Consider the following 25,435-nt stretch of genomic DNA (forward strand, 5'->3'; position numbering starts at 1 on the left):
CCTCACTGGCCTTGCAGACAACTTCATTGTCCAGAAAGTGGGAGAAGCAACAAGAGGAACAGCCATTTTAGATCTGGTCCTAACCAATGTTGATGACCTGGTTAGTGGGGTAGAAGTGGAAGGATCATTAGGCGCAAGTGATCATGCTCTTCTGAAGTTTACTATACAGAGGAAAGGAGCAGCCAAGCATACTAGGACTCAATTTCTTGACTTTAAGAAAGCCGACTTCATAAAACTTGGGGAAGTGCTGCGTGAGATCCCATGGACAGTAATACTAAAAGGAAAGGGAGTTCATGATGGCTGGGAGTTTGTTAAGAGGGAGATAGTAAAAGCACAATGTCAGGCAATACCAATGAGACGGAAACATGGAAGGTGCCTAAAGAAGCCAGGGTGGCTATCTAAAGAACTTTTAACTGAGTTAAGATTAAAAAAGGATGTGTACAAAAAATGGAAAAGGGGGGAAACCACCAAAGAGGAATTCAAACAAATAGCCAGCACGTGTAGACACAAAGTCAGAAAAGCTAAAGCACAGAATGAACTCAGGCTTGCTAGAGAGGTTAAAAGCAACAAAAAAGGCTTTTATGGGTATGCCCGTAGCAAAAGGAAGAACAAAGAAACAGTGGGGTCACTCAGAGGAGAAGATGGTGAAATGCAAACAGGGGACACAGAAAGGGCTGAACTCCTCAATGCCTTCTTTGCCTCAGTCTTCTCCGATAAACAAAACAATGCCCGACCTGAAGAATTTGGAGCAAATGATTCAGCAAAGGAAACACAGCCCAGAATAACTAAGGAGATAGTACAAGAATACTTGGCTAGTTTAGATGTATTCAAGTCTCCAGGGCCAGATGAACTGCATCCAAGAGTATTAAAAGAACTGGCAGATGTGATCTCAGAACCACTGGCAGTCATCTTTGAGAATTCCTGGAGAACAGGCGAAGTCCCGGCAGACTGGAGGAGGGCAAATGTTGTCCCTATTTTCAAAAAGGGGAAAAGAGAGGACCCAAATAATTACCGCCCAGTCAGTCTGACATCAATACCAGGAAAGATTCTGGAGCAGATCATTAAGCAAACAGTCTGTGAGCACCTAGAAAGGAATGCTGTGATCACCAATAGTCAGCATGGATTTCTGAAAAATAAGTCATGTCAGACTAACCTGATCTCGTTTTTTGACAGAATTACAAGCCTGGTAGATGAAGGGAACGCAGTGGATATAGCCTACCTTGATTTCAGTAAGGCATTTGACAAGGTGCCCCATGATATTCTTGTAAAGAAGCTGGTAAAATGCGGTCTTGACTATGCTACCACTCAGTGGATTTGTAACTGGCTGACTGACCGAACCCAAAGGGTGCTCATCAATGGTTCCTCTTCATCCTGGAGAAGAGTGACTAGTGGGGTGCCACAGGGTTCTGTCTTGGGCCCGGTCTTATTCAACATCTTTATCAACGACTTGGATGATGGACTCAAGAGCATCCTGATCAAATTTGCAGATGACACCAAACTGGGAGGGGTGGCTAACACCCCAGAGGACAGGATCACACTTCAAAACGACCTTGACAGATTAGAGAACTGGGCCAAAACAAACAAGATGAATTTTAACAGGGAGAAATGTAAAGTATTGCACTTGGGCAAAAAAAATGAGAGGCACAAATACAAGATGGGTGACACCTGGCTTGAGAGCAGTACATGTGAAAAGGATCTAGGAGTCTTGGTTGACCACAAACTTGACATGAGCCAACAGTGTGACGCGGCAGCTAAAAAAGCCAATGCAATTCTGGGCTGCATCAATAGGAGTATAGCATCTAGATCAAGGGAAGTAATAGTGCCACTGTATTCTGCTCTGGTCAGACCTCACCTGGAGTACTGTGTCCAGTTCTGGGCACCACAATTCAAGAAGGACACTGACAAACTGGAACGTGTCCAGAGGAGGGCAACCAAAATGGTCAAAGGCCTAGAAACAATGCCTTATGAGGAACGTCTAAGGGAGCTGGGCATGTTTAGCCTGGAGAAGAGGAGGTTAAGGGGTGATATGATAGCCATGTTCAAATATATAAAAGGATGTCACATAGAGGAGGGAGAAAGGTTGTTTTCTGCTGCTCCAGAGAAGCGGACACGGAGCAATGGATTCAAACTACAAGAAAGAAGATTCCACCTAAACATTAGAAAGAACTTCCTGACAGTAAGAGCTGTTCGACAGTGGAATTTGCTGCCCAGGAGTGTGGTGGAGTCTCCTACTTTGGAGGTCTTTAAGCAGAGGCTTGACAACCATATGTCAGGAGTGCTCTGGTGGTGTTTCCTGCTTGGCAGGGGGTTGGACTCGATGGCCCTTGTGGTCTCTTCCAACTCTATGATTCTATGATTCTATGATTCTATGAACCACCGACCTTCTGATTGGCAAGTCCTAGGCTCTGTGGTTTAACCCACAGTGCCACCCAGGTCCGGAAGGGGAATAGGGTACAACTAAACCAGCCTTTCTCAACTTTGGGTCCCCAGCTGTTTTTGGTCAGACCACACCTGGAATACTGTGTCCAGTTCTGGGCACCACAATTTAAGAAGGATGTTGACAAGTTGAAAGGTGTGCAGAGAAGGGCAACCAAGATGATCAAGGGTCTGGAAACCAAGTCTTACAATGAGTGCTTGAAGGAGCTGGGCACCGTATGTTTAGCATACAGAAGAGGAGACTGAGAGGCAATATGATGGTCATCTTCAGATATCCTAAGGGCTGTCACATGGAAGAGGGAACATGCTTGTTTTCTCCTGCTCTGGAGGGTAGGACCCAAACCAATGGCTTCAAGTTACAAGAAAGGAGATTCCGACAAAACATCAGGAATAACTTTCTGACAGTAAGAGCTGTTTGGCAGCGGAACAGACTCCCATGAGAGGTGGAGGACTCTCCTTCCTTGGAGGTTTTTAAGCAGAGGTTGGGTGGCTATCTGTCATGGATGCTTTAGCTGAGATAGCTGTGTTGCAGGGGGTTGGACTAGATGGCCCTTGGGTCCCTTCCAACTCTACAATTCTATAATTCTGCAACTCACATCATCCCTAGCTAGCAGGACGAGTGGTCAGGGATGATGAGAGTTGTAGTCCAACAACATCTGAGGACCCAGGTTGGATGTTCATTGGGTTGGCCTTGGCTGGGTCGGGGCTAACCTAGAGAGGCTTTGCACAGTCTTCGTAGCTGTGCTTGCAGAATGTTAAGTCACTCTTCCAAGTAGTATTTTTACAGCTGCCTGGTATCAGTCTTAAATTCTTCTCGTTTTGAATAAGCATCACAAGCAAAATGGCCAGGGGCATGTACCGAACACAATGAATAAGTCAGATCAGCAACGTATCTGAAGGAGGGGACTGGAATGCCCAGAAATAACATACTGAAAAGTCTGGCCCCCTTGAAGTACGAATGGTGGAGACGTGCTTGCGCCTTATGCCACCGGGGCAAATAGTGCCAGGAAATGAATCAAAGCAAGGGGGGCAAAACAAAGTTGGAAAACGCTCCCACAAAACAGAAGACGTAGGAATTTTTTTTTTAAAATGTGCATATGATTTATGAACTGCAGAAAGCGTAAGTGGTTTTGGAACGAGAGATTAATGAATCCTGGTTCTCCTGCAGCAACACAAACACACATGGTTTTTAGCTTATTGTTGTCCTTAATAGCTGCTTTTAACCGTTTTCACTGATCATTTCATTGTTTTATCCTTTTTGTGAAACGCTTTCAGGTTTCTTTTGCAATCACGCAGTACAGTCGTACCTTGGTTTTCAAACAGCTTAGTTCTTGAATGTTTTGGCTCCTGAACACTGCAAACCCAGAAGTAACAGTTCCAGTTTGTGAACTATTTTTGGAAGCCGAACATCTGACAGGACTTCCACAGCTTCCAATTGGCTGCAAGAGCTTCTTGCAGCCAATCAGAAGCTGTGCTTTGGTTTTCAAACGTTTTGGAAGTTGAACGGACTTCCGGAACGGATTCTGTTCAACTTCCAAGGTACGACTGTATATACATTTTATGAAATAAAACATATTTTATATATAATAATATATCAATGTCTCACAGGTGGGAAACCTCATAACTCTGGGGCCACATGTTGCTCTGCAAACCTTAGTATCTGAACTCAGAACTCTGTCCAGGTTTTTCTTTTGTTACACAACCAAAATAAATTCAGGAATTCTCTTCAAAGAATGCTTAACGGCAAATATTTCTTAGATAACTGTTAAAACTTTATGTTACGGGTTCCAGAGCAGTTCTGTGCACAAGAGGCTGTCGTAAAACAAACTGGTGTGTAAGTTAAGCTGGTGAAAAGTTACATCAGATCCAAACCCTGTTCAGCAGAAGGGCTGTTGTTGCTGCTCTAAGTCTGGTAGAAGAAAAACAATTCTCTAAAAGAAGTGTACTTTGCTGGGTTGCCAGGTCACGTGATCAAGCAGAACAGACTTAAGAATCAACCCAAGTCCCCTGCCTTCTGGTCCCGCCCCTGCCACACCCCAACCATATCTCTGGGATGAGCAAGTTATGATGGCATATCTTTGGCTGAGCTGGGTTGGGGAATGTAGTACTGACTGAGCTGGAAATCCACTGCATCCTAAGCTGTTCATCCTAGTGGATCTTTGTTGGTTCAAAAAAATATATATAGAGAAAGGAGAATTCATTGAATGCCAAGATCTAGGTTTGGTGCAGGTACTCTTTAGGAGAGAACCCCAACAGAGACTTGAAGAAATCACAAAATATGCAGCAAGGTAAAACATGGAAATATTGGCTGTTAGAACTTTAAAAGATGCCTTTCCAAGTTCCTTCCAAAGTTTCCTTCTTCCCTCAGCATAGGAAAAACCCACAGGTTTGGTAAGTTGGAATTTGGTTTACTTACAAACTCTTCAAAGGTCTGCTTCATGCACTTTTCCATACCTCAGTCAGAAAAGTTGCACAGGCATTACAACATAGCTTAGTTACAAAGTGGTGAAAGTTCCTAAATTATTGGTATAGGAACACAAGAGAGCCATGGGGGTGGGAATATTCTTTTGTTTTTGTTCTAACTATTTGTGCTTTAATCTTGTATTGTTCTCTTGTGAACTGTACTGAGACAAAGGGCAGTGTTTATATTATTATTATTATTATTATTATTATTATTATTATTATTATTATTATTATTATTATTATTTTATTATTATTGTGGATGAGCTAGAGTAGCCAGCTCAAACCTCTTTACCTACTGAGCTTTTCAGGTAGACTGGAGGAGGAACAATAGGCTTGATTACATATTTCCTCCCAGTGTCAGGGACATGGCATAGCTAAGTCTGGCAGGACAGCTTACTCTATGGTTTTAACCCCTTCAAGTGTAAATTAGACTTAAGCATGTTGGCTATATGAGGCTGGTTAGCCCACAATGTTGCCATAGGATTGCCCCTTAGTGTAACAATTCATATAATTCAAAGCCCCTTTAATGAAGATGAATACAAGAAGCTCTATATTGGAGACATATCCTGTTGTTCTTTCATTTCAACCCCATTACAAAAATGTTCCAATTTGGTATGGAAAGAATTTCAGGCCAAACCTTCTTGGCTTGAGCGGAGCCAAGGTGTTCAGGGCCTGGTTATTCCAAAGGGGGGGATGTTTTGGCTTCTGGTTTCTCCTCCAGAGAAAGAAACAATTCTTGAAACAACACATAGTCAAAAACTATGGGCTCCACCATCTCAAAGTATAAAAAAAATCACTATCAACTTTACCAGCTTAGCCCAGGAATTTGTGATTAGTACCGAGCTCACAATTTTCTTCGTTCACAAAAAATTCCACTCCTGGCTCCCGCCCAGTGTTCTTTTTCCATAATTTCATTTTAGGGATGGAAAACTTTTCAGCTGCCCCTGCTGATATTATAAGGCACCTGGCACCAAACTTGAATCACAAGGTTTATACACGAGGAGCCCCGCTGCCAGGAGAGAAGCCAGCTTGCAGATATCTCCATGTGAGTGCACAAAAGGCAGTAGAAATGTTTTCAGAACAAACTTTGCATGGTCTTGTGATATCCCATGAAGTGCTAGGACTTGCCGATCAGAAGGTCGGCGGTTCGAATCCCCGCAATGGGGTGAACTCCCGTTGCTCGGTCCCTGCTCCTGCCCACCTAGCAGTTCGAAAGTACATCAAAGTGCAAGTAGATAAATAGGTACCGCTCCGGTGGGAAGGTAAACAGCGTTTCCGTGCGCTGCTCTGGTTCGCCAGAAGCAGCTTAGTCATGCTGGCCACATGACCCGGAACCTGTACGCTGGCTCCCTCGGCCAGTAAAGCGAGATGAGCGCCGCAACCTCAGAGTTGACCACAACTGGACCTAATGGTCAGGGGTCCCTTTACCTTTATATACATACAGTGGTATCTCAGGTTAAGAACTTAATTCATTCTGGAGGTCTGTTCTTAACCTGAAACTGTTCTTAACCTGAAGCACCACTTTAGCTAATGGGGCCTCCTGCTGCCACCGTGCCACTGCTGAGTGATTTCTGTTCTCATCCTGAAGCAAAGTTCTTAACCGAGGTACAATTTCTGGGTTAGCCTCTGGCACCAAAAAGTTTCCAGCTGCTCCTTGCCTGGACTGTAGATAATACTCAGCTATATGGATCAACAGCCTAACTAAGGACTCAGTTATAGAGCTGCAAATAAAATGTTTTAAGAGCAATGTACAATGTGACACAAGATGCCAAAGGTGAGCCTTATGGAAAGTTCAATGTGTTTTATAAAAATAAAAAAAATAAAAACTTTTAAAAAAAGCATTTTTATATGTGTCTAGATTCCACTTAAGTCTAAGTAGATTTCCATGTTCCTAAATAATTGGAGCAGGGAAGAAAAGGCCTGTGTTCAATTTCCCCCAAGTGCTCTTTTGAATGAAACTGTTGAGGGATAGAAACTCTCAAATGAAGGCTGTGTTTTGCATACCCTTCAGTTTTCCCAGGATTTGCATGTTGAGGTCCCCAAGGCACCCTAAATAATTCACACATCACACAGAATTTTTGTTTAAGGTTTTTGGCATCATCCACAACTTTGTTAAAATACAAACATGTGAGTGGTTGCTTAGGCATTGGTTGCAACTATCTGCCCCCGGTCAATTTCACAAGGCTGCGAAAGTCAGAAAAGGGGAATACATTTTGGGGATAGCAACGGAGCAGGGAACCTGCCCTCAGCCCTCCCCAAATGCAACCAGGGGCTCTTGCGTGGCCCTAGACCCTTGACAGGGTTCGGACAAAAGCAATGGTGAGCCCCTGGATTCCTTTAACGGAATCCCTTGCAGCAGCAGCATTAGAGGGGCAGGCACAGCCAATCCATGCCCCTCAACCAACCAAACCAAAAACCAATGCCTAACTGCAACCTTACAAGTTGTGATGGTTTGCTACGCAGTAGGCAAAACCCAAATGGCACCAGCCAATCAGCCAAGATTTTGAGGCGGGCTAATTGATCTTTGGCCATTGTTGTGATTGGGCTTCCCTTGTTGTTGGGATGAAGTTAATGTTGCCATTTTGTGATTGACTGCCAGAAATGTTAAAACTCTCTGCACGAAGCGTAGAGCTTCCTCTTTTCGCTCCATGCATCGGATTGCCTGTTCCCCCCCTCCCTATATTTAGGGCTGTTCACGTTGACCTTGCTATGCCTGTCATGGGGTCGTCTGCTCTTGGGGCAGGGTCCCGGTAGGAATTTTGTCCACTTGGCTGATTGGCTGGTGCCATTTGGGTTTTGCCACCAAGCAGGCATCGGACAGAGTACACGACCGCCAGATTCCTTTAACGGAATACCCAAAAATTGAAGGCATAGGCGATGGCCACACCCAGCCCTTCGACACACCACAACACATTATTCCAATGCCTAACCTACCCACCAATGCCACAAAAAGTTGTGACGATTGCTACGAGGTAGGCGAAAAAACCAAAAAGCCTAATGCCAAATGGAAAAAAATTCCTACCAGGCCCCCTAGACAACCAGGGCAACCAACCTAAGGTCCATAGCAAGGCCAAAGAACAAAGACCCTGAGCTAGAAGGGAGTGGAGGGTGGGTGACTCACGACGAGAGGACGGAGAAGAATGAGGCCGAGGAGAGGCTGGCGCCGCCGCAAAAGGCTGCTGAACACGCCCCCTCGAAGGCACCTGGTTGGATGCCTGCCGAGGGGGCGTGGGCGCCAGCCAGGTGAGAGGAGGAGGCAGGGGGCTAATGCCCCCTGCTAGGGGCGGTGCTCAGGCTCCCGCCCACAACCACTCCCCTCTCTTCCAGGGAGAAGAGTCTTAAATGAACAAAACTAAGTCAGGTTGAAAAAGCTCCAAGCTGCAGCAACCCAAGTCTTCCACTGAGAGCTATTAGGGATGGCTCTACCCCACATTTTGCTTTTCCCAATATGATCTAGGGCAGCCTTTCTACACTTTTAAAAGCAACTGAAGAATAACCTAACATGACTCCTAATGTGGAGTTTGCTTGCTTGTTTGTTTGTTTGGGCAAAACCAGAAAGTGGTGATTCTTTAAAAGATCTATAATATCGATTGAGATACAATCTGACCTTTTTAGTAGGGAAATGGATCTGTTCTTGAGTGCCTAGTGGATTTTTAAAGAAAGTGCACAGTTCTACCAATTCAGCAGCCTATAAGGTTGTGCTAAAGTTAAACACAGAGTGGTTTCTCCAGCCTTCTTAAAGAGAGTGTTTACATCCTCTCTTTGTAAAGTGACATGATGCATTTTAATATAAAAGCAGTCAACTTATCTTATCATAGCAGCCTTAGAATTAAGTATCCGTGACATTTTTATACAGCCTCGAGCTTTTAAGCCAGGGCCAGGTAATAAACAAAGAGTCAAGGAAGCAGCTAAGATGGGTACAATGTCATCTTTGCAGATGATTTGGAATACCTGGCAAATTGTTACCTTACATTTAGGAAGTTATAAAGAGCCCAGGATCAAGATGCAAAGTTTCTTCAATGGGGCTGAGCAATATATCCACCAGAAGAATCCCACTCAGTGCTTGGCTTGAAGAGGAAGGCAATTTGTCAACTTTTTAGTTTTATAAAGTGGAATGCGGGTCTCGGAAAAATGCTTTGCACAAAAGATTTGTCATCATGGTCTATATGAAAACAGAGAGGCTTTTCTGAATAAAATTCTAGTTTCAAGACAATGGAGTAGTCTTGGAAAGTTAAGGACTCGAGTGTGGGGATGTTCTGCAAAGGTCTTGTTAGCCTCTGGGGAGGCAATTCATCTTAATTTAAGACCCCCTCTCTACAAAATGTGGGACGCAGGTGGCGCTGTGGGTTAAACCACAGAGCCTAGGACTTGCCGATCAGAAGGTCGGTGGTTCGAATCCCTGCAACGGGGTGAGCTCCCATTGCTCGGTCCCTGCTCCTGCCAACCTAGCAGTTCGAAAGCACGTCAAAGTGCAAGTAGATAAGTAGGTACCGCTCCGGGGGGAAGGTAAACGGCATTTCCGTGCGCTGCTCTGGTTCACCAGAAGCAGCTTAGTCATGCTGGCCACATGACCCGGAAGCTGTACACCGGCTCCCTCAGCCAATAAAGTGAGATGAGTGTCGCAACCCCAGAGTCGACCACAACTGGACCTAACGGTCAGCGGTCCCTTTACCTTTACCTTTACCTTTACCTTTACCTTTACCTTTACCTCTACGACACAGATACATGCACTGAACTGGAGCCTGGCTCAGGATTCGAATTACAACCAAAGGCTACATTTTGAGCATTTGAAGTTTTGAGAAATTTCATGTTAACTATCACAAGACGCTATGAAGATTTAGGGGTTTTTTCATTTCTGCTTTGTTTTTGTCCCCCCGCCAACTCCCCCAAAAGACAACCCAGTGCAGTCTGCACATGCTCTGTGCCTCTGAGGTTTACAAATGCAGAGTTTGGTAATGGGCATACAGTTCCATAGGTTGCAGCTGATGCTAGTCTTACTCAGAGTAGACCCAACAAAGTTAATGAATCTGAAACAGAACCACAGAATTGTAGAGTTGGAAGGGACCCTGAGGGTCATCTAGTCCAACCCTCTGCAATAAAGGAATCTTTTTGCCGAATGCGGGGCTTGAACCCACAGCCTTGAGATTAAGGGTTTCACGCTCTGCCGACTGAGCAGTAGTTATTTTCATTAACTTCACAGGATCTTATTGTAACACTGGCATTTGATAGTATTAGTCTGTGTTCTGAGAATCTCTCCCCCCCCCCTGCCCTTCTCCCTCTTTTTATAAACAAGTACAGTGGTACCTCGGGTTAAGAACTTAATTCGTTCTGGAGGTCCGTTCTTAACCTGAAACTGTTCTTAACTTGAAGCACCACTTTAGCTAATGGGGCCTCCTGCTGCCACCATGCCGCTGCTGTGTGATTTCTGTTCTCATCCTGAAGCAAAGTTCTTAACCCGAGGTACTATTTCTGGGATAGCGGAGTCTGTAACCTGAAGCGTCTGTAACCTGAAGCGTATGTAACCCGAGGCAGCACTGTAAACAGTTTTCTAGTCCTTGGAGCTGCAAAGGTAGACAGGAAAGGATGCAATGAATGCATGCTAAAACTTCAGAAGCTGAGGGTGGAGGGTTGAGAAGACATTAAGCTGGGTTTCCTAGCTTTGGGAGAGTAGCATTTCCATGCCCTGCTTAAGGAGGGAGAAAGGTTGTTTTCTGCTGCTCCAGAGAAGCGGACACGGAGCAATGGATCCAAACTACAAGAAAGAAGATTCCACCTAAACATTAGAAAGAACTTCCTGACAGTAAGAGCTGTTTGACAGTGGAATTTGCTGCCAAGGAGTGTGGTGGAGTCTCCTTCTTTGGAGGTCTTTAAGCAGAGGCTTGACAACCATGTTAGGAGTGCTCTGATGGTGTTTCCTGCTTGGCAGGGGGTTGGACTCGATGGCCCTTGTGGTCTCTTCCAACTCTATGATTCTATGATTCTAATACAGTGGTACCTCGGATTAAGAACTTAATTCGTTCTGGAGGTCCGTTCTTAACCTGAAACTGTTCTTAACCTGATGTACCACTTTAGCTAATGGGGCCTCCTGCTGCCGCCGAGTTACTATTTCTGGGTTAGCGGAGTCTGTAACCTGAAGCATCTGTAACCTGAGGTACCACTGCATTTTGCCCCTGACAGGATCAGCAGCAGCAGAAAGGTGAAGCAACATAAAATTGCACGCCCTTCTGCAAGATTACAGGGAGACGATCGTACATTTAAAGGGGCAGACGTAAGCTTTTCAGGTAGTTGTCACGCCATGGGGGTGGGGTGGGGGCCTCCATTTCTTGCAAGGCGCTCAATAGCAATGCAAACTCAGCTTCTGCCTTTGATCAAACCCCGAGTTCTTAGAGTCCGGGATGTGGGCTGACAACTCCTCCGAGGGAAAAGTGCCTTGCTCCGCAACTTCTGATGGGATGATAGTTGATGGTGGCAGTCGGAGACAGGTGAGGATGGAGCTGCTGTCATCATCCTATCATGTAGTGGGTTTTGATGTTTATGCCAGTGTGTTTGATCGGGGGGCTCGTCTCTTCTTCCCAGGGCACAGGGAAGGGAGATGAGACAAAAGGCTTCTTGCAACACTCTATGCCATCCACTGTGTGGAGATGCTCCAATTTGGATGCACATCCCTTTATAGATAAAAGCGAGCAAAGACCTTTCAAGTAAACCCCCAGGATTCTGAAAACAAAGATGATGCAGAAATGGAGAATGGAGTGGCGGCCGGGAAAGGGGGGGGGTGACCTAGATCTGTTAGCATTAGATAGTAAATTCCCCCCCAAAAGGTATGAGAAAAACAGTGTCCCAGTTCTTCAGGGGTTTCACCTTTTCACCCTGCCCTGAAGCAGCGATGTGATTAAGCAACAGCCTCCAGAAAAACGCCGAGCAGCTCACGTCCTCACGGTGCACCATAAACAGCAGTGTGGAGACATCTAAGCGGGGAAGCTTCAGGTGATTAGCAAAGCTTTTTCTCCTGCGTGACAGCAGTGCTGCGTTGCCAGTCGGAAAAAGCTTCTAAGGCAGGTGCACAGCCTGGGGGTCATTTTGGACTCACAGCTGTCTGTGGAGGCACAGGTTAATTCTGCATCCAAGGCAGCTGTCTACCAGCTCCATCTGATATGCTGGCTGAGACCCTACCTGCCCACAAACTGTCTCGCCAGAGTGGTGCATGCTCTGGTTATCTCCCTCTTAGACTACTGCAATGCGCTCTATGTGGGGCTACCTTTGAAGGTGACCCGGAAACTACAACCAATCCAGAATGCAGAAGCTAGACTGGTGACAGGGAGCAGCCGCTGGGACCATATAACACCGTCCTAAACGATCTACGTTGGCTCCCAGTACATTTTGGGACACAATTCAAAGTGTTGGTGCTGCCTTTTAACAGGGGCATAGGAAGGGTGAGGGGGGGTGGTCTGACCCAGGTGTCATCCCTGAGGGGGTGTCAAAATAGCATACCATGGGGGGCGGCACTTACTGCAGGGCCTGGCCTGCAGCGCACCTGAGCCATGCCTCTTTCCTGGGAGTGACACGGTGGCTTGGGCCCTGCGCTGCCTGAAATGGCAGCCTGGGGCTTGTCTGCCAGGCAGACTCCATGGGCAGCTTGCCGCGCAGCCACCCCCGGGCGAATTGCTGTGAATCACTGTGGTGCCCCTGTGGGCAGCTTGCCCCATCCCTGCCAATCCGGCTGCCGGAGCGGCTAGCTACGCCCCTGATTTTTAAAGCTCCAAAGGGCCTCAGCCCTGTATACCTGAAGGAGCCCCATTGGTCAGCCTGGACACTGAGGCCTGTTAGAATTCCTGCTCCATGATTGCCATCATGGGGTTTTTGTCTTTCACATGATGGTATATGTTTTGACTCCACAGAGTCGGAAGTTACGGAGACAGGATGTTTGTGTTACTGTGTTCCATGAAGTGGGACTATTGTCCTTTGTACTTTTTCTCTTTGCTGTCTGATGCTAGAGAGAGAGGGAGCCATGTTGTAGTGCTCTGTGTGCGTTTATATGTAAATAAAGTAGATTAGCCAAAATGCTGAGTTGCTGAGGTCTGTTATGCAAGCTGCAAAGATTCTGCGGATCGCTAAGCGTGCCGATGTCTGGCATCGGTTGCTGTGATGTTTGGGCTGAAGAAAGCTTTTGAAGCTCCCGAACGAAAGACCAGGAGGGGGAAAACATGCCAGTCAGGCGTGTGTCTCTGCCAGAGTCCTACTCGAGTGTAGGCTGAACTCCTGACAAGGTCAGCCTCTGAAGGCCTTCTGGTGGTTCCCACATTGAGAGAAGTGAGGTTACAGGCAAACTGGCAGAGATCTTTCTCAGTAGTGGTGCCCAGCCTGTGTCTTCAACATCCGTGAAAGCTGTAAGAGGGAGGTGCCAACTAAGAGGGCCCCCTCTGCCAGTCTTTCTGTAGGGAAGTTATTTGGGACCTGAGCCATTTAGGGTGTTAAACATTGATTTGTGCCAAGAAACACATGGCAACCAGTGCAGCTGTTTCAAAACGGGAGTTGTGTGAGATCTAACCGCAGCCATTTTGGTGGCGTTTTCACAGATGTTTTGCATGTATGAGAACTCTATGGTCAATTCACATTCTCTGGCATCCACTGCTGATTATGCACATTCTTTGGGAAATGTGCAAAATCCCCAAACTACACTGTCATGATCATCCATAGCTTCATGTGGAGGGGTGGCAGTGCTTGGTGTTTGGTAGGCTTCTTTGAAACAGCCTCAATCCTACTTCTTACATGCAGATGATGCTCAAGAGCTGTAACCGCTATCCCTGCGGAGAAGGTGGGCTGTCAGTCTCTGTTCTGACGCTGACAGTTGTAATTAAGTGCATTTTCCATCCCATTCATTTTTCTCTGGGCACAATCACTTTCAAGCCTGATCAACTCTTGGCAATTAATTGCCGAGTGAGCTTTGGAAGCATTTGAAGTGACTGATTGCTGGCAAGTCCAAAGAGCTTGCAAAGATGAAGTACAAGCGATCTGGAATTCTCCACTTGTGTATATATGGAATAAATGATTTCTCTAGCAGAAACTTGCAATTTCTAAGCCATAGTGTTGGCTGGAATGCAACAAATAATGAGGAGAGGCTCTGCGGGTCACATTCACAGGCTCTAGCTGCAAATTCTGCGATGGGTCCCCTTCCTGTTCCTTTTAATTTTAAAATTGGCCTTGGAAGGGTGTACAGAGAGAGGCCACTTGGTTCTTCCCCTGTCTGAGCCACCTGAGAGACCAGGCTCCACATCTCCACTTGGCTATGGGTGACCCTGAGCCGGGATTGTAGTGGCTATTAAATGAAGAGTGGGAGAACCTTGGAGGAAAACAGTGGGGTATAATTGCAATAAATTAAATTAAACTAAATGCAATATATAGGGTGAGTCCTTTAAAAGAGGCCCTGTGGATACAGAGTACACATGTTCCACGTGACCTCTTTTAAAATACTCATCGTGTGTGTGTACACACAGACTCATATCTGCAGATTATGCTCCTAGAATTCCATCTTGCCACTTGCCACCAATCACCACCATCCCTGACACTCCCTAGCCAGGCCAAAACAGATGTTTGGGCAAGGTGATTGTCAGGTGTGCCAGGCCCTGTGACCAATAGGACTTTGCAGGACTGGGGCCTTCCTGAGTTTGTTCTGGAGAGGCAAGGCGCGGCCTCACAGGGGAGGCTGATTGGTAACTCACTGCACCTGGTGGCAAGAGCTGGGAAGGGATATAAGGTCAGCATTTGCCTTCGGCTTTTTGCCACAGCAACACGCTTCCTGCCTTGCTACGTTTGGCTTCTTGCTTCCAGATCCTTGAACCTTGGCTTCTTGATCCTTGGACGCCTGACTTTATGACTCCTTGCTTCTTGACCCTCAGACTCCTGGCTTCCTGACTCCTGGCTGCTGGACCCCTGTTCCTGCTCCCACCCCGCCATCATGCCCCCGGTCCTGACATCACCTGCCGGGACTTCGATTGCCCGTGAACCGGACGGTGACAGTGATTTTGAGCTACAATACATCCAGGGTGGAAAGAGGTTAAGCCATTTGACTCCACCCTGCTCCCTGTTTTGCATTTCAACTTCCCAGAAGCATCTGGCTGTCAGGGACTGGGCAGAGGAGGAATGTTGGGGACCGACTCCCCAGCCTGACCCTTCCAGAGAAGAGGAAGACAGTTCAGAATTACAACAGGGATTTAAGGGAGGTAGCCTCTCAGAGGCAAATGAGGGGGGGGGGACTGGGAAATCATGGGAGGGCTGGAACAACAACCAGCTGACACTGTCATTTGAAAGCATTCCTCCATCCCCCAGAACCTGGTGAGCCTTAAAAGTAGGAGAGCAAAGAGCTCAAAGACAGAGAGCACATTGCAGCACCCCTAGAGGAGACAATGAGAATGACAAATGAGGAAGTGGAAGAGACGGGGGAGGGGTGGAGATTCACTCAGGACAACGTCATTATCCAAGAGGCTGGGTTTTATAGCCTCTCTCTGTAAACACTAAATAAAAAGCGGGTGGTAAGAACAGTCCTTCTCTTTGTACGTTCCTGGGCAATCGGCAATGGGAGTTGCTGGCAGCAGCCTGACACTGGTTGCCTACTGCTGGGAAAGGGACATAATGTATTGGCAAATAATATTCTGGATACTGCCTCCCCAAGAGAACGTTCCATGAAATGCTCTCCCCTCGACACACATTTTTATCCACCTGCAAATGGGGCAGAAAAGTTGAGGAGGCCACTTTCTCTCTGCTCTACGTTGGACTAGACAGACTTTCAGCTGGGTCAACAAGTTCTCCTTTGCATATTCTGTTTTTACACGCCATCCCAGTCTCTGAGGGGTGGAGATTCCAGGGGTCCAGGCACTTGTCCATGTTTCCTTTTGGAAATGCAGCACAGCTGAGACTGTGGTGTCTTCATGATATATGGCTTATTCATCACATACCTACAACCTGAGGCTCTGATGGAGTGGCTCACAGCATTAAACTCCAAGAGGCTGTTGCTTCTCCCATGGTCTTAGTCTTGGATGCTGGCAGAAATCAGCCATGGTCCTCTGCCCCTCTGCTTCCGCTTGCTGCAGTTTACAGACGCCATATTTCCCCCCTCCCCAAGCTCACATCCCAGCCAACTGCAATCACAAACAACCATTCACCTTACAGCTTGAGCCTTTGTCCTGCTAACTAACTCTGAGCTGGAGGGGGTTAAGTTAATGACTCATGCTTGGCGGCCATTATCTATTGGCTGGCCTGGCTATCCTGGCATTTGAATCCCTGCTGGGTCCGGGGATTCAGGAGGGTTGATTAAATTCTAACACCTATCTGGAATTTAGGGGAATCTGGCATGCAGGTCTCCTTGCTCTGAGTCCATTACTCTCACCGCTATGCAACACTACCGGGGTATTTTAAGACCCTGAGAAGACCTGGGTAGAATGTTCATTTAAGGTCAAGTCCACCAGTGTGGTGTAGTGGTTAAGAGCGATAGACTCGTAATCTGGGGAACAAGGTTCGCGTCTCTGCTCCTCCACATGCAGCTGCTGGGTGACCTTGGGCTAGTCACACTTCTCTGAAGTCTCTCAGCCTCACTCACCTCACAGAGTGTTTGTTGTGGGAGAGGAAGGGAACGGAGTAGTGATAAAGTTGGATATCAAATCCAAACTACTCTTCTTCTCACAGCACCTTTTGTCAGTTTCACTTTTCTGCTCAGCTGGGGGGCGGAGGATAAGTATGCATGTATTATTATTATTTTAAAAGCCATATGTTAAGATTTTATGACTAAATGAAATATTTTTACACACAATGACAAATGACATTCAGAATATTTTTGAAGTTATCTTGTCATCTTTTGTCTACCTTTCTTGTCTGCCAACTCAGAGATGATATTATCAAAAGATACTTCTCCCAGAAGATCCAATTTCTTGAATGCAACTTATTTTTAAAGAAAGGTCGAGTGGGAGAATGTTCTTTCTCCCTCACAATTTGAAAACTGACAGAGTAAAGGTGCAGAGCTAAGGCGACACCAGGAAAAGCTCCAACCACAGGCCCTTGCGGTCAGTGGTCTCCAGACAAAGATTTGCAGCAATTGCAGATCCATCACAAACCCTCTGCAGTACCTAAGCAATGAATACCTCTCTCTTGATGGTCTTATGATGGAATGGAGGAAGACAATTCAGTCACTTGTCACACACCTCTAAAAGGCAAAAGAGCCCCCAAAAAGGGGGGGGAGAATTGGCATCATTAATCCCTTTGGCATTAGTAGAAAGATGGGCGAGGGTGATATTTTGTTCTTGTGTTCCTGGAGTCAGCAGTTTGGGGGTTTTTCCATCCCTGAAATGTGGGACTTCCCCCTCCCCAATGAAATAGATGTAACCATACCATCAGAATTCTCACTGCAGCCAACTTCCTTTCTGCTTCCATCTGCAGATTTAGTGTTTTCCTGTCTTGGCATAAAACAACGCAGCATTCTGTGATTAATAAGGCAAATAGCAAATGTTCCTCCAGGGCCTGGAAAACTTGATAGGAGAAGCACCTGGTTTCCTCGTCCCACTCAGATGTCTCATTTGACTCTGTCTAGGAAACTGAAAGGGAGTGAGCCATATAACCTGGCTCTGATTTTCTCTGCTCTGCTGTTTATTTATCGAATTTGTATCCCGCCCTTGCTCCCCAAGGAGCCCGGGGTGGCAAACAGATCATAGAATTGCAGAGCTGAAAGGGAAACTCAGAGTCATCTAGTCCAACCCTCTGCAATGCAACTTCAACTGAAGTATCTATGACAGATGGCCTTCCAGTCTCTGCTTAAAAACATTCAAGGAAGGAGAGTCCACTGCTCTGTAAAAACTTTTATTTTTATTGCAGAACAATCAAACCTGTGTTGCTTTATTCATGGTTTTTACCTGCCCAGTTTTGCTTGAATTGCCTCATTACACTCAAACCTCTTGAATGACTCCATTTTCGAACCTTTCAGCTCCCGAAAGCCAAAAATGCTCCATTTTTTAAACGTTTTTCGGAACCTGAATGTCTGACACGGCTTCCACTTGGGTGCAAGAAGCTCTTGCAACCAGTTGGAAGCCGTGCCTCAGTTGTCAAACGTTTCAGAAGTCGAACGGTCTTCTGGAACGGATTATGTTCAACAACCGAGGTTTGACTGTACTGAGAAAATAAAGGGAAGTGGGAGAAAACTCTTCAGTTTTGTTAACTGTGATAGCCAAAGAGCTCTCCAAGAGTTGAAACTTTTGACCCTTGTCAAAAGGAATGGAGGAAGCTTCCTTATAGTGAGCCAGACCATTGGTTTATCTGGCTCAGTACTGTGCACTCTGACTGGCAGCCAGTCTCTGGGATTTCAGACAGGATTTCATCCCTACCTGGAGATACTGGTGACTGAACCTTCTACATCCATAGTAGATGCTCTACCACTGAGCTACCACACTTTCCTGTTGGGAAGCTGTTTCAGAAGCGTAACACAGTGCATAGCAGACAGAATATGTGATAGGAGGAGATTAAATGTACATGACTGTTTATCCAGCAGTTCCTCCACTATCCTGTATCTGATCACGTCAAGCTTTTAAATTTGGGGGGGGAGATAGGACAGGATAGGACAGGAGAGCCCTACTCAATGAGTTCTAACAACCTGAAGACTGTCGGATTTCAAGCCTTATCATAGAAACTGGCCACTCTCCAGGCACCCGGCTTGATCTCCTTGTTGACCTCCCTGTCTGCGTTTCCCGGCAGGATACAGGCTAGGTCACGATCGGCGATCCTCCTCAAGCGTGAGAAGAACACACCACTCTTCCCTGCTCCCTGCTCCCCCCCAGGGAGGGGAAAGAGATAGACAGAAATGTATTTACATGCCTTTATTTCTGTCTTTGCAGCATTACAGAGAAACGCGTCTGCTCTCTTCAGACACCAACAGCAGAGAGACAAACTCCACCTCCTGTACTTCCTGTACAGGTCAAATGACACTCTGAGCTAACATCCGGTGCTCAGCACAGTGAATAGACTGCCCCTTTGTTCTCACGGTACAGTCCCAAACATTCCCTTCATGTTTTGCTTTCCAGCCAGCTGCAGCTCGCTGCCGCATTGCTCCTTTTCCGTAACAAAGACTGGGGGGATCTTTTTCTTCCCATCCTCCTCACTGCTTTCTTCTGTACCAAAACCCTCCCCAGGTCACCATCCCTTTGGACAGTATGTGCTATGTTGCACACCTCTTGTGGTAGCCTGTTCCACTTTCAATCTGCTCTTACCTTCAGAAAGTTCTTCCTGATGTTTAGTCAGAATCTCCTTGCTTGGAGCTTGGAGCCATTGGTGTGAGTCCTAGCCTCCAGAGTAGGAGAAAACAAGCTTGTTCCATCTTCCACGTGACAGCCCTGGAGATATTTGAAGATATACAATTTAAAGGCAAAAACAAAGCAAAAATATTCTGAAGCTGATTAAAACAGTCTAAAAACAATTTGAATTAAAAACACTCCCATCCCATGAGCTCAAGGTGGCCCGGAACAGTATGCTTCAGGCACCAAATGCCTGGTGTAAACAGGTTTTCAAATTCCTCCTGAATGTAACAATGGAGACAGGCACACATCACTAGGGATGGCTCTTCACAACTAGGGAACAACCACCGAAAAGGCCCTGTCGTGGACCAGCACTAACTGGACAGTTCCCTGTACGCAGCTCAAAAATTGTTTTACTGCACCCTGGTCCTCTGCAAAGTTTGGTGTGCAGAAGCCCAATTGAATTAATGGTTTGGGACACTGCTATTTTTCTAGGGGAAGCTCTTGCAGCCAATGGGAATCTGTGCACGCCTCCTCCGGGCCAGAAGGAGCGCCAGCAATAGCGTTTGTGGATGAGTGCATGCGCGTACACACACTCCAGCCCACCGGGGCGTCTGTGGGACCGTGAACCGGCCCAAGCCACAAAAACATTGCTGACCCCTGCACTAGGTGATCCTCAGGGTCCCTTCCAACTTCACAGTTCAATGAATCTAAATGGGGCATAGAAACACAGCAAACAGAACGTCTATTCTTACATTTTAACAGTGGCAAATAAATCTCATTACGCTCGCGGCTCTTGTAAGCAGTTTGCTGCAATCTGAATTGGCTTTTGCAATCTCAGTGTGCGCGTACCAGAGATGAAGAAGGATTGCAGATGCAGCAGACTTGAATTGGTAATCTGAAGTCTGAAGTCTCAGTAATGACACCAGAAAGGCATGTGCCTTTGGGCAAATAACAGCACAACAAGGCAGCAGATACGTGATAGTATGAAAGATGTTCCCCCTGGCTACCTTTTCTCTCTCTCTCTCTCTCTCTCTTTACAGAGACACACACATGTAGTCACATGGGTAGACAAGCGAAATATCTTTCATGGTATAGACACCAGAGCTGAAAGATCCAAGCGAGGTCCTGTTCAAACAGGTACCTCAGTGATGCAAGGATGTGCTATCTGGAAACAAGTGCTGGGACATCATCTGATGCACAAAGGACATGGGGATTTATTTTCCAGCAGAAACAGAAATATGCTTTTGCTTCTTGTGAAAATTCAGTCTGGAATGGAGAGACCTTGATCCATAAACAACACACTGATCTGATCCCAACTGCAGGGAATCAAATGGGGGGGCACTTACTTTGGGGGGCATTGGTTTCTTGCTGTTGGCATCCATCTGTCTTGGGAGACGATGAAGGAGTGCACCTTCAGGCATGAAGTCAAACCATTGGAGAGTTACAGCGCCTGCTGTGGCTGTAGAGGCCGACACAGGAGAAACATGTTTTGGAGCTGCACTGGCTCCCGGTGGAGTACAGGGTCAGATTTAAGGTGCTGGTTTTGACCTTTAAAGCCCTTCACGGCCTAGGACCCTCGTACCTATGGGACCGCCTCTCCTGGTATGCCCCACGGAGAGCCTCAAGGTCCATAAATAGTGGTCCCAGGCCCTAAGGAAGTTAGATTAGCCTCAACCAGAGCCAGGGCCTTTTCAGCACTGGCTCCGGCCTGGTGGAACGCTCTGCCTCATGAGACCAGAGCCCTGCAGGATCTGATTTCTTTCCGCAGGGCCTGTAAGATGGAGTTTTTCTGCCTGGCCTTTGGCTTGGAGCCAGTTTGATTCCCTCCCTCTCTTTCTTTTTTCTTTCTCCTTTCTCCTCCTGTGATGAGGCTGCATTTCAGTACTTTAATATTTCAATATTTTAATGTTATATTTTAATCTTGTTTTTAAGTTGTATTCATTCAACTTGTTTTTATTATTGCTTGTTAGCAGCCCTGAGCCCAGCCTTGGCTGAGGTGGGTGGGGTATAAATGAAAATTATTTTTATTTTTATTTTTATTTTTATTTTTATTTTTATTTTTATTTTTATTTGTTGCAGCTGGGGCAGATGAAGGCATCCGGTTGTGCTGCTGCAGATGCACCCTAGCGTTTCTTCTCTCTGTGCTCCTCCCAGTTTCCCATAGGGCACATCCCTGGGGATTCTGCAATCTTCCATTCTATGGACTTGACCAAGCCAGCATAGATGTCTCTGAGACAGCGGTGTGACCATGCTGGAATGTGGCACATCTTTGTTTGAGACTCAGTCCTGCCATGTAATGGCCAAAACCTTCTTGGTGCAGTGCTTGCGGAAGGTGTTGAGGCATCCCTAGAAATAACGCCTTCCTTTTGTGATGAGGAATTCTCTCCCCCTCACAAACACACGCTTCATGCTGCAGCTCAGCTCAGCTGGCCTTGGCTAGCAGGGATGACAATTGATCTTAGCAAAGTGTTCCAGCCTTCACTGTTTCAAGGATTTTGTCAGCATCCTCAGAGAAAACAAGGCCAAATTTATCCCTCTGGAAGTGGTTGCTTCAGATGCAACCACAGTCAGACTCTGTTATAACCGCCAACAGCAAGTCAGGCTGGATCTCAGTAACCAGGAAGAAAAATGTGTGGAATCCTTGCAGTGGTGACTTCTCTTCCAGTACATCGCCCCTTGAACACACAAATCCTTTCTTCATCTGGAACAGCTCAGCCGAGTGCAACTTCAGGGAATCAGAGAATCTTAGTGTAATGGGAATTGGGGGTTGCTCGTGCGTAAGTTGCCGCCACTCTCGGTGAGGTTGCCTGGACAAACCTTTCCCTGGCTGGACAGTCCTGATTCCGCATCTGTCTCAGTCACTGGCAGAATCCGTCAGTGGGCGTTTCCTGAACTTCTTCCAACATAAAAGTTCCTTGACGGATAGTCTCCGCCTAGCCTCCCTGCGCGGAAGTCTTCTGCGCAGGGTGGGTGTGGGCAGTGGAGGACCAATGCTCTCCCCGCTGGTCTCTGGCGAAGAGTCCTGGAGCCATCCCTCCGAAGCCCGCCTCTGCCCGCCTTTCTCCCTGGTGTAACGCTGATTTCCTTCCCTGGTCACTGAGTCCCCTCTTTTCCTGCTAGGACCTTCTCCGGCATCGCTCGGGAGCCCTTCCTCCACTCCTGACTGCGATGGCAGTTCCCTGACACTTAGTAATATTAATAACAATAATTTATTATTTATACCCCGCCCATCTGGCTGGATTTCCCCAGCCACTCTGGGCAGCTTCCACCAAATATTAAAATGCAATAATTCATCAAATATTAAAAAGCTTCCCTAAACAGGGCTGCCTTCAGATGTCTTCTAAAAGTCAAATGTCTTCCAAAACTTGTTTGTTTCTTTGACATCTAATAGGAGGGCATTACACAGAGCGGGCACCACTACCAAGAAGGCCCTGTAAAGTTGGAAGACACCCTGAGGATCATCCAGTCCAATGTAGGAATATGCAGCTGTCCCATATGGGGATCAAACCTGCAACCATGGCGCCATCAGCACTACACTCTAACCAACTGAGCTACCCAGAAGCAAAGGTTATTTCCTGGTCACCATCACCACAGTCTCATCAGTGTGCAATATGGCCCTGTTGCAAGATTGGGGAAGTAGATCTGGCAAGTGGCCTGGGGCTGGTGACAGCTGTCATTCAAAACATCTGGAGGGCATGAGGTTGGGAAACGCTGCTGTATTCTACACTTCCATCAAAGCACCCCCAAACATTCTGAATTCCAGCATCCTCCATAAGACTTCAGGTGGGGACAATCTTAATGTCCACCATCTTAATGACCATCCACTCTCAACGACACAGCTAGCAGTGAAGATCATTGCACATGTGTTAAGACTCATAGAACAGCAGGGCAAACACTGCCAAGTCTGCTTCAGAATAGATGCCCACCATTCTGGGTCTGTCTCAGGCAGAGACCAGAATTTTCTGTCAGCCTTCTACTTTGACGGCACTTGCATCACTCATGTCAGTTCAGGGTTCTTGTTTAATGGGGAGAGCAAAGGTCCCCTCATATTTTCTCTTCTGCAGGCTTCAAATCAAAGAATGAGCAGCATCTGTCATCCCTCAGAACAGGCAAGATGAGGATTCTAGTTTATCACAGCAGTGCACAAGTAAACACCCGTAACCTTCAGGTGGCACCATCAGAAAGGACGTTGTGGGCATGTTCAGATCGTTCCTATCTAATACATATTTTTAAAAAATTGTTCCTGTGTGTCAGGGCCAGATTAACTCCTCTCTAAATCATGTAGTTCTGTAGATCCCACAGTTTGAAGGGGGCCTTCAGTGCTATTTTTGTAGAAAAAAGAGGGGCCAGAACTCACCATGAACACCTCCCTCATTCTCTTAGAATGGCAATGGTGCCCACTGGAGACTGAGTTCCTGTGAGTTCCCCCTGAAAAAAATAGCCCTGGCTGGGACCATAGACACCATCTCTGGAAGAGTGCCTCTATTGATCTAATAGCCCCAGGTAGGAGAAAGAGATAGGACGCGGGTGGTGCTGTGGGTTAAACCACAGAGCCTAGGGCTTGCTGATCAGAAGGTTGGCGGTTCGAATCCCTGCGACGGGGTGAGCACGAAGTGCAAGTAGATAAATAGGTACTGCTCCGGTGGGAAGGTAAACAGCGTTTCCGTGCGCTGCTCTGGTTCGCCAGAAGCGGCTTAGTCATGCTGGCCACATGACCCGGAAGCTGTACGCAGGCTCCCTCAGCCAGTAAAGCGAGATGAGCGCCACAACCCCAGAATCATCTGCGACCGGACCTAACTGTCAGGGGTCCCTTTACCTTTACCTTTAGGAGGAAGAGAAGAATGCAGGAAGTGCCATTTGTTGAGTCAGACCATTAATCCATCTAGGTCTATACTGTCTTCACTGACTGGAAGCAGTGGCGGAGCTTCATGCATGGCGCTTCCGGGGGGTGTGGTGCTTCCGGGGGCATGGTGCGCTGCCTGCAGGGGTGTTGTGTGCATTCTGGGGGCATGGCACCCAGCGCGTGGGGGGGGCAGCCACAATGGCACCCCACCAGGATCGTGCTGCCGGGGGTGGTGCGCTACCCCGCACTCCTCTTCCTCCGCCAGTGACCGGAAGCAGCTCTCCAAGGTTCCAGATGGGGATGTTGCCAGCCCTACCTAGGGATGTCAGAGATTGACTCAGGGACCTTTTGCATACTAGGAATATGCGCTACCACGAAGCTGCTTTGATACATGGTCCTTTCCAAGAGCTGCTCTTCAGATATTGGTCCTTCCTGGACCTAGCGCAGCCAGCTTTTCAGCTTTTCTTCTGCAAAAGTGATTTATTTGGCCCTGCTGTTCAAACCACTGGCATGTGATCAAACAGAAAAGCCGCATTTCCAGGGGCCCTAACTGCATGTGGTTTATGGGCAGAATACCGCTGTGAGTGAAACGTGTCTGCTGAGTCACTGGTGCTAGCAAAGGGGGGAAATAGCAGAATCCAGGCACAGGCAACCTAGGCCCTCCAGATGCTTTGGGACTACAACTCCCATGATCCCTAGCCAACAGAACCAGTGGTCAAGGACGATGGGAACTGTAGTCCAAAACATCTGGAGGGCCTGGCATAATCTCTCGGCTTTGCATTATTCTCTTCCCTCATTTGCTGAGAGGTTGGAAGTTCAGAGCAGGTATTGGAGCATATTTGGGGGGTGGGGAATAAGTTCTTAACCCGAGATATTATTTCTGTGTTAGCGGAGTCTGTAACCTGAAGCGTATGTAACCTGAAACATATGTAACCCGGGGTACCACTGTAATCAAAAACCTACCATTTATTAATTTCTAGGGTTTAAGGGGTCCCCCAATCTCTAACATTATAATTAATGAAGGAATTAAAAAAAAAAATACATGCATCCCAGTCTCCAAGGGTGCTAGTACATACCAGTGCTTGGTCACTAGAGACAGTGCTGTCTTTTATGATTTATGGTTTTATTTACACATATAATGAGGTTGGGAATAAGATAGAAAGGCTCACAGCTGTAGCAATTCAAAATCTTGCCCCCCCATTAGGTTTCTAGGGACGGGCTCCCCAAAGTGATAGCTTTTGTTTCAGCACAGAGAGCAAGCCTCTGGGTTTCTGACCAACCCAGCCCAACACAAGACTAGTCCCAGAGAGCCAGCGCGGTGTAGTGGTTAAGAGCAGTAGATTTGTAATCTGGTGAACTGGGTTCACGTCTCCGCTCCTCCACATGCAGCTGCTGGGTGACCTTGGGCTAGTCACACTTCTCTGAA

General features: G+C 46.9%; 2 long non-coding RNA genes across 2 annotated transcripts in view; one reads left to right on the forward strand and one right to left on the reverse strand.

Annotated features, from left to right (window-relative positions):
* LOC310713262 overlaps positions 1-6,442 on the reverse strand; it is a 23,032-nt gene extending 16,590 nt beyond the window's left edge. Inside the window, exon 1 of the long non-coding RNA XR_014529161.1 lies at positions 6,338-6,442. This is a non-coding gene — a long non-coding RNA (uncharacterized lncRNA). The remainder of the gene's footprint in view (positions 1-6,337) is intronic.
* Positions 1-23,359, forward strand: part of LOC310713249 — a 53,810-nt gene extending 30,451 nt beyond the window's left edge. Inside the window, exon 3 of the long non-coding RNA XR_014529145.1 lies at positions 23,231-23,359. This is a non-coding gene — a long non-coding RNA (uncharacterized lncRNA). The remainder of the gene's footprint in view (positions 1-23,230) is intronic.
* The last annotated feature ends 2,076 nt before the right edge of the window (positions 23,360-25,435 follow it).

Source organism: Podarcis liolepis (genome assembly GCF_965112155.1).
Source record: "Podarcis liolepis genome assembly, chromosome: 8".
In the NCBI taxonomy this organism is placed as follows: Eukaryota; Metazoa; Chordata; class Lepidosauria; order Squamata; family Lacertidae; genus Podarcis; species Podarcis liolepis.